Source organism: Panthera onca, chromosome F1 (genome assembly GCF_046562875.1).
Source record: "Panthera onca isolate mPanOnc1 chromosome F1, mPanOnc1 haplotype 2, whole genome shotgun sequence".
NCBI classification, from domain to species: Eukaryota; Metazoa; Chordata; class Mammalia; order Carnivora; family Felidae; genus Panthera; species Panthera onca.
This window is the reverse complement of record NC_138355.1, coordinates 43,395,854-43,409,694: the sequence shown is the minus strand read 5'-3', so window position 1 is coordinate 43,409,694 and position 13,841 is coordinate 43,395,854.

Here is a 13,841-nt window from a genome sequence, read left to right as displayed (position 1 = left end):
GTCTTTTGTTTGAGTCTCTCTCAGCCCAGAGGCTGCTCACAGCACACCCCAGGGGGGCCTGGCACCAGAGACCTGGGGCCCTGCCCACCAAGGGGCAGCACACAGTGCCAGGAGCTGTCCTCACTCACCCTCCCCCTGCCCCTCTCCTGGGGTTGCCCTTGGCCCACCGGTCCTCCCGTGGTCTCAGCCGAGGCCTCAGCCGAGGCCCTACCGCACAGCCTATGGCCAGGACACGGCTAGACAGGCGCTGAGTCACTGGTTTGCCACGTGGCCTGCCCCGAGGCAAGAAGGCCCTTTAGATTTCAGTTCCCCACTCCAAGGAGTTGAGAGGAGGAGGAAGACAGAAGGCTGAGGACCTCCTGAAGGGCCTCAGCAATAATCAGCCAGGAGCCCAGACAGAGAGAGGTTAATAGTGCGACCTACCTCCCAAGGTGAATCCATCTCAGATGCCTGTGAGCACTGGGGCCGTAGGAAATTCAGAAAAATTCCATGCATTCAACAGACATTGATTGACTACGTGCCATGGTCAGGCTCTCTTCTAGGTGCCAGGATACATCAGCGGACAGAACACAGACCCTACCTGTCCACGTTCGTCTCCACTCTCATGGGACGATAGACATCAAAGAGGAACACATCAGTATAGCGTACATTCGAAAATCGTAAGTGCTGTGGAGAGCGACGTAGCAGAGAGGTGTGGGGACAGGGTGCCAGGGCGCCCTCCCGAAGAGGTTGAGTAAAGACTTGAAGACAGTGAGGGAACCATCCTGGTGAATCCTGCGGGGACAGCACGGGGACATAGCAAAGAGGGTACACAAGGCCTCAAAGGGTGAGCTTGCGTGGCAATATGTTATTATAATAATAACATGCATATTATTATTAAATGTTAGCCATTTAAAATTTTTTCAAATTGCACAATATGCGTAGCATACAATTTACCATTTTATTTTTTTAATGTGTATTTATTTATTTTTGAAAGGGGCAGAGAAAGGGAGACAGAGGATCCCAAGCAGGCTCCACGCTGTCAACCCGGAGCCTGATGTGGGGCTCGAACTCATGAACCATGAGGCGATGACCTGAGCCGAGATCAGGAGTGGGACACTTAACTGACTGAGCCACCCAGGCACACACCCCCGCCCCCATTTTAACCATTTTAAAACACACAGTTCAAGGGCATTAAGTACATTTGCACTGTCATGCAGCCATTGCCACCATCCATCTGCAGAACCCTCCCATCTTCCTGAACTGAAACTCTGTGTCCGTTAAACACTAACACCCCACTCTCCCGCCCCCGGGGCCCCAGGAACGACCTTTCTACTTTCTCTCTCTCCTGATTTGACTACTCCGGGTAACTGATGTGCATGGAATCATCGAGTACTTGTCCTGCATCTGGCTTATTTCACTTAGCTGTTGGGTTTTTATTCTATCATGATAAAGTGGGGATAATGACAGTTGCTTTGACTACCTGAGAACTGTCGCGTGAAGACCTAGGTAGGTGATGAACATGAAGCTGTTTCGTAAATGGTAAAACCCAACTCCGATGCTAGGATTTGTTGTTCTTGTTCTTCCCTAGGCAGGTCTGCCCAGCTGGAGGTGAGCTAGGACATGGTGTACTGGAAAGATCTCTGAGCTTCCTTCCAGACGTTGAAGGGATACTGAGGGCTTACCCTGCACTGGGAAAATGGGAAACTGCTATCTCTGAGCCAACAGTCTGGGGTTTGTTGGAAAGGCCCTCGGGTTGCGGTTTGCCAGGTCCTCTCTCTCTGCTGCTCTTGGCTGGGGGTGGGGGCCTGCTGTGCTGACCCCAATGAGTGACCGGAAGTGAACTTCTCCTACAGCCCCCGATGCTAAAGATCCCTCACCTGTTGGATCTGCGTTGCTCACTGTACGTACACACCTGCCACCCTGCAGTAGTGACAGAGACGCCCATTGCACATTTCCCCAAGGCCACTGGTCACCCTAGTGTCACCCCAGTGTAGACATCCCTCTGAGCAACCATACCAATAACTTCCCCCTAACTGCTACTGGATACAGATGTTATGATGGAGACATTTCCAAAGAATTTAGGGAGCACAGGGGTGCCTGGGTGGCTCCGTCAGTTAAGCGGCCAACTTCGGCTCAGGTCACGATCTCGCGGTCCGTGAGTTCGAGCCCCGCGTCGGGCTCTGTGTTGACAGCTCAGAGCCTGGAGCCTGTTTCAGATTCTGTGTCTCCCTCTCTCTCTGACCCTCCCCCGTTCATGCTCTGTCTCTGTCTCTGTCTCAAAAATAAATAAACGTTAAAAAAAAAAAAAAGATTTAAAAAAAGAGTTTAGGGAGCACAGAGGAGTACCTAACCCAGTCAGGGCCGTCCGTGGTGGAGGGTGTCAGTGAAGGTTTCCTGTAAAAGGTGACCAAATATTGTTCCTTCTTCTGTTCAGTTATAACAGTAGTAGAAGCTTAGGAGAGATGCCCCGTCCTGCACTGCCTGCTTTACCTGTATCACATCAGCGAATCTTCTCACTGATCGCACAAGGTACGAACTCTTGGCCTCCCCATTTGACAGGTAAGGAAATTAAGGCTCAGAGAAGTTCAGCCACTTGCTCAAGACTACATACATAGCTCATCCATGGCAATGTCAGAAGGGGATCCAAGGGTCTGCAAGACCTCCACAGTGAGCACTGTCTTGTACCCCAGGTTGCCTTCCGAGAGGCAAGATATCCCGAGGTGTGGGCAAGCATACTGCTGCTGATTCACTGTCATTCACAAGGTCACCCTGGGTGGTACAAGGACAAGCATTTCTAAAAATTCAGTAGATGTGAACTCATTTTACGGTATGCTAGGAAAATGGTAACTAGCCCATCAAGCCTTTGATGAGACACAGAAGTGTAACATTTCCTTCTGAATTAGATTCATTTAGATAAAAGTGGGAGCCTGTTTTCAAGGTCTCAATCCACCCCCCCTTTCTAAAAAATGTGATTTTTGAGACACAGAGCATGAGTTGGAGAGAGGCAGAGAGAGGGAGGCACAGAATCCGAAGCAGGCTCCAGGCTCTGAGCTGTCAGCACAGAGCCCGACACGGGGCTCGAACGAGATCATGACTTGAGCTGACGTGGGATGCCTAACAGACTGAGACATCTAGGTGCCCTTCAATCCCCTTTTAATTAAACTCTTCCAGGTATCACATAAAAATGTTATGTCTATCAACTGGGTTTTTTTTTCTTAATTTTGGTAAGATATACAAACAAAATTGACCATTCTACCAGTTTCAAGTGTAGAGTTCAGTGGTATTAAGTACATTCACATAATTTTGTAACCATCAAACTGTCCCTCTGTAGAACTTCTTCACCAACCCAACTGAAACTCTGTCCCCATTAAACAGTGACTCCCATCCTCCCTCCCCTCAGCCCCTGGTTACTATCATTCTACCTTCTGTCTCTATGCATTTGACTATTCTAGGTACCTCATATCATGGAGTCATTCAGTACTTTTCCTTTTCTGTCTGGCTTCTTTCAATTATATTGTCAAGGGGAGTTTATTTAAAGTAGAGGAAAATATCAGAATAAATCATACATAGTTTAGTTGGTCTGCAGATGTGGCAATGGCATGGGCGTGAGTCAGTTGGGAAATTGTCAGGCTGGGAGGGCAGAGGACTTCTCACTCCTCCTGTCTTCTGGGAAGAAGCCAGAACTACATCTGCTATGCCCAGATGTGCAGGAAACATGTCGGGGACATGAGGAAGAGGAGGCAGTGAAGGAAGCAGAAAAGGAGTCAAGTGTAAACTCCTCATCCAAAGAATCAGCCAGGTATCACTTGGATATTCTGGGGGACTTTTTAATCCCATGGCCTTGGGATTGGCTGTCCACTCTGAATGTCTGCCGGGCAGCTGCTAGATGGCCCAGTCTACAGGTTACATCTGGCTCCACTCTAGGCTTTCTGGTACCATTTTTTCCCACCTATCTAACTGGGCAGGACCCAAGCAACGGCACCCAAGAGACCTCGAACTGCTGCTAACCCACGTATGTCCAAGAAACCAAGTGGAAACCAACGACTGGATGACACATATCTCAAGGATCTGAGTTAGTAGAGGAGAGAATACTTAGGGCAGAACCTGAGCAGAAAGAAGACAGGCTGGGAAATTCCCAGGGACTAGACTTCTGAGATTAAAACAAATGAAAGCATTTTCAGAATGGAGAGGGAGGCTAATTCTTCCCTGAGGATTGGGGTCCCGGCAGAGTCCAGACCCAAGGTCAGAGTGGGCAAACTCCTAGCACCATGGCCCGATGAACCAGAAACCTCAGGGAGTGTGATTTCTTTCGGAAAAACACATTCACCGCCTGGAATTTTCTGAATAAATTATAATGTGTATGCTATAAGGTGTTTTGTGCTGAGTAGGTATGTGCACTCACATCTATGGGAGGTACGACTGCTTCGTCTGTGGTTTGGGTACCTCTGTGCAAGCTGATCAGTTTCTGACTCACATTAGCTCTAACTAGCAGCCAGGCCTCACCCAGCTGTGCGGTTTATAGGATATTATTCCTTATTCCACAGGCTATAAACCCTTGAGAGAAGGGATAACCTCTGTTCTCTTCCTTCATTGTACCCTCTGTCTAGCACAGGACTCAATATATATAGATAGATAGATAATGGTAGCTCATTAAACACCTGCGGGATACATGATCATCAGCTCTGATATCTTTTATTGAATTTCCATCTTTCTCCAGTGTTCTTTAAAAGATATATACTATATTGACATATATTATCTATAAAGATATAAAAGTATGTATGCAACACATATGTGTGTATATATGTAAAGTGTGTATGTTTGTGTAAACATATAACTTGTTAGCTTTATATATCTGGCTTTGTAAGCATCCAGAACCTTGTGATATTTCTTGAGGAAAAAAATTAGCTTTCTAAAATATAATTTGCGTCTACATTGCCAGAGGACCACGTACCGATTCCTACAGTCAGTACATCCACCTCTGAAAACAGAGGCCACTTAACAACCACAGGATAGTTTCTTTTTAAAATTTACAAGAATCCTAAGAAATCTTCTTTTGAAAAAGGACACAATTCAAATGCGAATGGAGTCATCACGGTAGGGGGCGGGGGGAGGAGAGGGGGGTGGAGATCCTGCCAAATGCCAAATTCCTTTCTATGCAACCTTCCTCTTGTGGGAACGGTATTTCTTCATGAAAGAAATTGCATTTTTCCCCCCCAGTCAAGAACTTTCTGCTCCAGGTTGCTAATCCTATTTCAATATTTTATTTCAATGCCTGGGTCTACTTGTGGGGTGGGAGTATTTTTGGTGTCATGGAAAATCTAAAGAATGACAAGCCGAAGACGGTGTTGAGATCTTAGGTGGTAAAAAGTATTTTTTAAATGATATATCCTACACGGAGTAGATGCAGATATATACTGTTTGAACAATGCTAGATGTATAATAATCTACCTCAGCTTAGGCAAAACGTAAAGTGTGGTTTGCCATCAGGAAACCTTCTGTATCATATGTATATTTATAGGTACCGTGGTCAAATGTTTATAATACTCAGAAGCAGTCATGCAGATAATAAAACAGGGCTGTCACATACCCAGCTCTGACCGAGGGGTCTCCTCTGTCCCCTGTCCTATGGACGTGCCGCCCAGGCCAGTCTTTCAGGCTGTGCGTGTCCTGGCCGCTGGCCCTCTGTTTCCAACTGACTCTGGTTAACAATTTGCTCTGCTCCGGATGAGGTAATCCGAGCTCACTCAGGAGAGCTGAGTACCTGCCCGCAGACCAGCCCAGCCTGCATGACAGGGCTGATGTCACCCTGACCCTTACTGAGGCCGCTGCCCTGGCCAGGATTCGAGTGGGTGGGGAACAAGGGGCGCTTTCTTGAACTAAGGGCACATTCCAGACTCAAGTCACCCCTTCCCCCCACCCCAGCTGTCTCGTGAAACCCCCTCCCATAAACCCAGCCCCAGGTCTGGGTGCAGCAAGAGGAACCGGGGACTAAGGGAAAGAGAATCTAGAAGAGCCCTCCCACCTACTGTGAGGGGCCTCGGTGGTGGGGGGCAGGCTGTGTGGCAGGGCAAGAGACTTTACAGTTGGAGACAGCACAGGAAATGTGGAGAAAGGCCTGCATTCGGAGTCTGCAGATGCTTAGTCCCGGCTCCCCCATACCACACCCCATGCCCCACTGGATAACTCCATATCCTTGTTCCCCAGTGAGGACAGACCCTAAATTCCTCCGCCTCCTGTCTCTGCTTGTAAGTCCCTGGCATGTGCCAGGTGATTTACACTGATGATCCTATTTAATCTTTAGAACAACCCCAGGAGGTGGGTATGAGTCTTAGCCATATTTTTAAGGCCAGAAAGTTGAGACATGGAGCCAGCAGCACGGACACCAGGACCGCACAGCAACAAGACTGACTGAGGACTCCGACACAGCCAGGCTGGCTCTAGGGCTCTGAATCCCGCTGCCATCTTGCCTGGTACCCCCAGTGGTCCTCCCCCTCTGTCTGCTCCCCTAGCCTGGCTTCCATGCCCTCCCCTCCCTCTCCCTCTGCCTTTTCATACTTTGCTGATCCCTGGCAAACCCCAACCCCTGTCAGTTCCGAGAGGAAGGCCTGTGATGAGCTGATTCACACGGTTTCCCCATCCTTCCCGAGGGCGCAACAAAAGTCCATCAACAGCAAAGACGCCAACCTTCTGCTCACTGGTTAAAGCTAAAGGTCCTCAGCCTTGCCAGAGGTCACCAGTAAGGGGGAAAGGTCAAAGGTGATAACTAATGGCCATTAATTTCTTTATGAAGTATGAAGTGGGTCCATTCATTTATTCAATGAATTATCTATTGGATGTCTTCTATGTGATGGGCATTGTGACGCCACACCCAAACATACAAGTTCACTGGGGAGCATGCAAGTTCACTGGGGAAGGACAATTAACAAAAATAAATAAATAAACACATTGGTGAGTCTCGTCATGATTAATACAATGGAGAAAAATAAAGCAGGGAGAGCAGATGAGGAGTGCTGGCAAGGCTGAAGTAGGGAAGGGGTTGCAATTTTAATTTGGGAGATGGGGGGACTTCACAGAGGAGGTAATATTTAAACAAAGACAGGATGGGAGAGATGAAAGCATTTAGCTACGGAAAGGACTCTAGGCAGAAAGAAGTGGTAGTTCAAAAGCTCTGAGGGTGCAGGATGTTCCAGAGTAGTGAGGTCGGTGTCTCGAGCGGAGCAGAAAGCAGTAAGTACAGCCAGAGAGGGGAGGGAACAGAGGGAGTCAGGCCTGACGTACCACTGGGAAGACCTCAGCTTCTCCTCTGAATGAGAGGGAAGCTTTAGACACCTCTGAGCAAAGGACTGACGTGATCCCAAGGGCAGAAGAACAATTAGGAGACTTGTGTTAAGATAAGAGACCTGGGGGCACCTGGGTGGCTCAGTCGGTTAAGCCTCCGACTTCAGCTCAGGTCATGATCTCGCGGTCCGTGAGTTCAAGCCCCGCGTCGGGCTCTGTGCTGACAGCTCAGAGCCTGGAGCCTGTTTCAGATTCTGTGTCTCCCTCTCTCTGACCCTCCCCCGTTCATGTTCTGTCTCTCTCTGTCTCAAAAATAAATAAACGTTAAAAAAAATTAAAAAAAAAAAAATAAGAGACCTGGTTGGTAGCAGAGGAGATGGGTGGCATGGGGGTATTCTCGGTATATGTTGAATGTAAAGACAACAGGATTGAGTCCAGATAGGATAGGAAGCATGAGAGAAAGAGAGGAGTCAAAGATGACTGCAAGGTATTTGGCTTGAACAACTAGAAGAAACAAGTTTCCATTTATTATGGGAGAAGGGTGTAGAGGGAGGTTGGGAGTTGGGTTGGAGCATATCTTGTTGGAGTTGCAATTAGAGACATCATGGAGGCAGTTGGAACTGCGAGCCTGGAGGCCAGGGGAGCCATCAGTGCATGGACGGCAATGTGATGCTATGGAGCTAAGGAAGATCATTGGACAGGAAGTGAAGATAGATAAGAGCAAGCACTGAGCTCTGGGCACTCCAGCACTGAGGTCAAGGAGATAAGGAAGCACTGGGAAAGGAGTCTGAGAAGGGTGGTCCCTGAGGTGGTGTCCAAGTGAAGACAGTGTCTCGAGGAGGACATGATCAGGGACATCACGTCCACTACTAGATCGAAGGAATCAGGATTGAGACTTGGATTTAATATGACGAAGGTCACTGCTAACATTGGTAAGAGCATTGTCAGTGGGTGTTCCCAAAGCCTGAGTTGAGACCACAAATGTAGATAGCCCTTTGCCGTGAAGGGGAGCAAGGAAATAGGCAGTAGCTGGATGAGAATGTGGGTCAAGAGAGAATGTTGTGTCGTTGTTGTTGTTGTTTTAAGATGGAAGAAATTCAAGCACATTTATATGCCAGTGGGGATAATCAAGTAACAAGGAAATTTTGAGGAGGGTAGAGGGATTTGTTAGAGCATGTCTTTGAGTAGGTGAGATGAGAGGGGATTGAGTGCACGAGTGGAGGGATTGTCCTCAACCAGGAGCCCAGACAGTTCACCTGACGTAACGGGAGAGAAGGCAGAGGGTGTAGGCAAGGATGGTGGTTCGTGGTGGATGTGGTGAGAGGTGGAAGGGCAGGGGGTTCTCTTCTGATTGTTTTCCTTCTCTCGCTGACACAGGAGACAGGGTCCTCAGATGAGAGTGAGGAGTGGGAAAGGAGGTGGAGGTTTGACGTGACTGAAGGTGTGAGCTGAACCTCTAAGAGAACAGGAGGATGAGCCAACTCAGGAAAGGCAGTATGATTGTCTGGTAACCCCAAGGCCCACTTGAGATGCATGATCAGGAATTGAGGCTAGAGTTTCTACGTCAGCATTATTGACATTTTAGGCTTGCTAAGTTGGCTGTGGGAAGCAGTCTTGGATATTACTGGATAGGATACTTAGCATACTTGGCTTCTACCCATTAGATGCCAGCACACCTCTCTCCAGTTGTGACAATCAGTATGTCTCCAGACATTGCCAAATGACCCCAGGGTGGGAGTGGGGGTGGGGGAAGTAAAATTGGCTCCGATGAAGAACCACAGACAGAGACTGAGAACAGTGAGGGTGTTAATCAGCATAAATGCTGACTTGGAGTGGCTGAGAGTTGAATTAAATCAAGATTGTGTTTTTGCCAAGTAAGGAGAATAAATAAGTAAAAGGAGGGCAGAGAGTCAAGGGTCTCTGAAGTAGAGTGATGTTAATGACCGATCGTGGAATTTCATCTGGGTAAAGAGGGGAGAGAGAACAGAGAGGACCATTGGGCTACTACTAACAGTGTCTTTACCACCTTTTAGATGCTCATTAAGAGTCTCCTCACTATTCTTGGGGCACCTGGGTGAATCAGTCGGTTAGGTGACTGTCTCTTGATTTAGGCTCAGGTCATGATATCGCGGTTTATAGAGTTGAGCCCCATGTCGGGCTCTTCGCTGACAGCATGGAGCCTGCTTGGAATTCTCTCTCCCTCTCTCTCTCTCACTGCCCCGCCCTCTCTCTCTCTCTTTCTCTCTCAAAAAAGTCTCCTCAGTGTTCTTTTAGCTTCTACCCACAACCTGGTCCTAGAGCCAATGGCTTGTGGTTTAAGGCTGTTGTTTTTACAATAGCTCCATACCTCCAATTCTGTTCTGGTTATCTGATAACCCCCCCCCCCCCAACTTAGTGACTTAAAACAACAACAACCACTTTATTATTAGTACCTTTCATCGTTCTTGGGGTTGACTGAACTCAGCCAGGTGGTTCTCACTTAAGGTTTCTCATACAGTTGCAATTACATGGTGGCTGTGGCTGGAGCCATCTTGAACTCTTCCCTTACTCATATGTCTGGCCTTTGATGTCAGTTGTTGTCTGGGACCTCAGATGGGGCTTTTGGACAGAACACCTACTTGTGGCCACCCCATGCGACTTGGGCTTTCTCACAGCATGGTGGCTGGGTCCTAGGAGCAAGTGTCCAAGCAAATGAACCAGCCCAGAACTCTATTGCCTTTTATGATCCAGCTTCAGAAGACACAGAGTCTCTTCCACTGCATTCTCTTCAGTAGAGTTACTAAGATCTGATTGTTACCGGAACAACACATGTTTTCGAACAATTGCACCCAGCCTCTCACTTAGCTGAGAAACAAGCCATCAAAAGAGAAGGCCCTCCAATTCCTCCATCTGTACCCTCCCCTCCTGCCTCAGTCAGTGAGGGGGTGCCTGAGTCCTGCCCCACAGCTACACCTCCATCAGTCCTCTAACTCCATACTCTTTCCTTCTCATACAGTCCTGATCTATCAGCCATTCTTTACCCTCTCTATCCCCTGAAAGACCAAGGCGCCATGACATTAATGCTTGGGAGCTAAGACTCAGGTTTCTGGAGTTCAGGATACTTGGGTCCAGAGCCTGGTCCTGTCACCTACTTGGCTCTGGATACCAGGCAGTTAACCTACCTAGGCTTCATTTTCCCATTTGTAAAATGTGGATGATGGTAATCCCAGCTTCATAGGGTTGTGGAGGTTTAAATCAGATTATCCATGAGTAGAGTACCTGGACTTAAGGGGAATACCTATTCCCTATCCCTGCTGTTTCTTTTGGAGGGTAACATTCCTGACCTTTCTGTGCCTCTCATTCACTTTTCCTGGCAGGATGGAGGGTTTGGTAAATTGGGGAGCATGAACAGAATACACGTAGCCCAGACCCTTCCTCCCTCTTTCCCTCTGGAGTGAGAGAGTACAAGCCTTGTTTTGCTTTTATATGTCTAATTTTTATGGGGCAAGGCCTCAACACGGTTGGGGTGTGGAGGAGAGAGTGTCTGCTGCCTCCAGGATTGCATGCATGGGTCTGTCTAATTGTGAGCTCAGTATTTCTGCCTACAGATAAAATGCATATTCTCCAATTTCAGACTTATCAGGAATACATATGATATTTTGCCCCTCCATCTGCCTTGCTCTTGTAAAATGTGAATTTTATTTCTCAGAATTTGGTTGGGAAAACCCAATCTCTCATACACATGGAAATGCTCCATATTATTATCCTGAGTTTTTCTTTTTAATCTATAGACATGTCCAATGTCCCTATCTTAAAAATTAAAACCTATCTATATTCTCATGCATAGTGACATTCAACTTCTCTAAGAGCAGTCCATGTTCTTGTTTTTATGCTTAAAAAAATTCCAGTATAATTAACGTACAGTGTCATATGAGTTTCAGGTGTATAAGGTAGTGATTGAACAATTCTAGACATTACTCAGTGTTCATCACCATAAGTGTACTAGAGAAGTCCACATCCTTGAAGAGCTTGAAGAAACAGACTGTGCACTGTATGAGTACAGTAGCCTTCTTCTCTGTCTTGTTCACAGCCTACATATTCCCAGTACCCAGAACAGTGTCCAACTCCTAGAAGATGCCCAATAAACCTTCGTTGAATGAACAAACACTCCCCGATTTCATTTCCTCATGTTGTTTCCTTCTTAACTACTGTAATCGCAACAGCTCCAATGAAACCACTCTTCACCCATATTTCCAAACCAGAAGCACTTTTCTGATAAAATGTTACTTAAGCTTCCTTTGACATTTGATACAGTTGACCATTTCTACCTTGACGTTTCTACTCCTGGGGCTCCTGTGACACTATCCTCTCCTGTTTTTTTTTCTTCCTACCTTGCTGATCGCACCTCTTCAGTCAAGCAGCCCTTCTTCCTCCATCTGGTCTTTTCTTTTCTTTTCTTTTCTTTTTTAATGTTTATTTATTTTTGAAAGAGAGAGAGAGAGTGCTCACTCGTGCGCAGGAGGGGCAGAGAGAGAGGGAGACAGGATCCCAAGTGGGCTCTGTGCTGACAGCAGTGAGCCAATGTGGGGCTTGAACTCACAAACTGTAAAATCATGACCTGAGCCAAAGTCAGACACTTAACTGAATGACCCAGGTGCCTCTCCTCCATTTCCATCTGGCCTTTAAGTATCCAGAAACTCTATCCTTGGACTTTTTTCTTCTCTATTTTCTACACGTTTTCCCTGAGTGATACCCAAACCCTTAGCTTTAACTATCATGTGTATGTTTGATGACCCTAAAACCTGTATTCTTGGCTCAAGAATGTTGAGCCTGCCCATCTGCCCGTTGAACATCTCAAGTCGCTCAAACTAACAAGTGCAGGGGTCAGATCAGTGTCTTCCCCAGCCCATCGGCTCTTTGTGCTGAAGAATGGCAGACCCATCCACCCATCCTTTAAGTCAGATCCTTTGTGTTATCTCAACTCTGCTCTCCTATATTCATCACTCATGGTCCTGCACAGTAGACGTCCATGGATCTCCTGATCCCATGCACCTGGTGTCCTTGTCTTCAATACTACCCCATCAATCTACCCCTTACACCACTCTTGCTGGGATGTTTTCATAAAGCAATTATGACTCCGTCACCCTTTACAAATCCCTCAACCCCCTCAGTAACTACCATTACCCTCAGGATCTAACAAAGGATTTCATCATCTACAAACCTCTGCGCCTCATTTTTTGGCCAAGCCTGCCTGGAATACTCTGCTCCAATCCTACCTAATTTCTTACCAGTCTCTGTATAAATGGGACCATGTCGTGCACCTTTACCTTTGCACACGATGTTCTTTTAGCCTGGATGAGCCCCATGTCTGTGCCCTGGCAAATTCCCGCTCTTCTTCCCACTCACACCTAGTTCCAGATTCTGTGCTCTGCTCTGTGGTTTCAATATCACTTGGTGAGTACTTTCATCACACTAGGAATCCCAATGTGTGGTAAACACCTGCTTACTCATATGACTTCATGACGGGAGGAGAGTGCTGACCTCGTCCTTGCTTCCTTTATATCATCAATGTCTGGCACACAGCAGATTCTTCAATGAATCATCATTTTTAATGGAGGCATAGTATTTTAGACTGTAAATAGATGAGTCATACTTCAGTGAACTTATCCCATATATTAGATGTGTTGTTTTACTTTTTTTTTTTAATTACTAATGTTTATTTTTTGAAATGGAAAAGCATTTGTCTCCTATTTTATTTTTGGAGCAATGCAGGCTTATTGGAAAAGAAAATTCAACCAGTTCAGGAAAGTGTAAAAACAAAAGGAAAAGTCATGCCTAATCTAACCATCCAAAGGTAGCCTTTGTTATCAAGCAGATGTACGTACTTCCAAGCTGTTTTCTTTTTTTTTTTTAATTTTTTTTAATATTTTTATTTATTTTTGAGACAGAGAGAGGCAGAGCATGAGCAGGGGAGGAGCAGAGAGAGAGGGAGACACAGAATCTGAAGCAGGCTCCAGGCTCTGCGCTGTCAGCACAGAGCCCGACGCGGGGCTCGAACTCACGGACTGTGAGATCATGACCTGAGCCAAAGCCGGACGCTTAACCGACTGAGCCACCCAGGCGCCCCTCCAAGCTGTTTCCTATGCAGGCATACCCTAGACTTATCTCTACATTTAAAAAACAAAATTGAGATACATTGTCCATATTATTTTATAACAAATTACTTAACAGTAAAACATGAACAAGATGAACAAAATTCCATATTATTAAATATTCATATATCAAGCTTTCGTGACTGCATAGTGCTTCATTGTATGTATATGACAATTTATTTTTTTAAAAAATTTTAATGTTTATTTATCTTTGAGAGAGAGAGAGAGACAGAGACAGAGTACAAGTGGGGGAGGGGTGGGGGGGGGCGGGGACACAGAATCCAAAGCAGGCTTCAGTCTCTGAGCTGTCAGCACAGAGCGCAATGCAGGGCTCGAACTCACGAACCGTGAGATCATGACCTGAGCTGGATTCGGACACTTAACCGACTGAGCCACCCAGGTGCCCCCACATATGACCATTTATTTAACAAATTCCCTGTCTATGGGCAT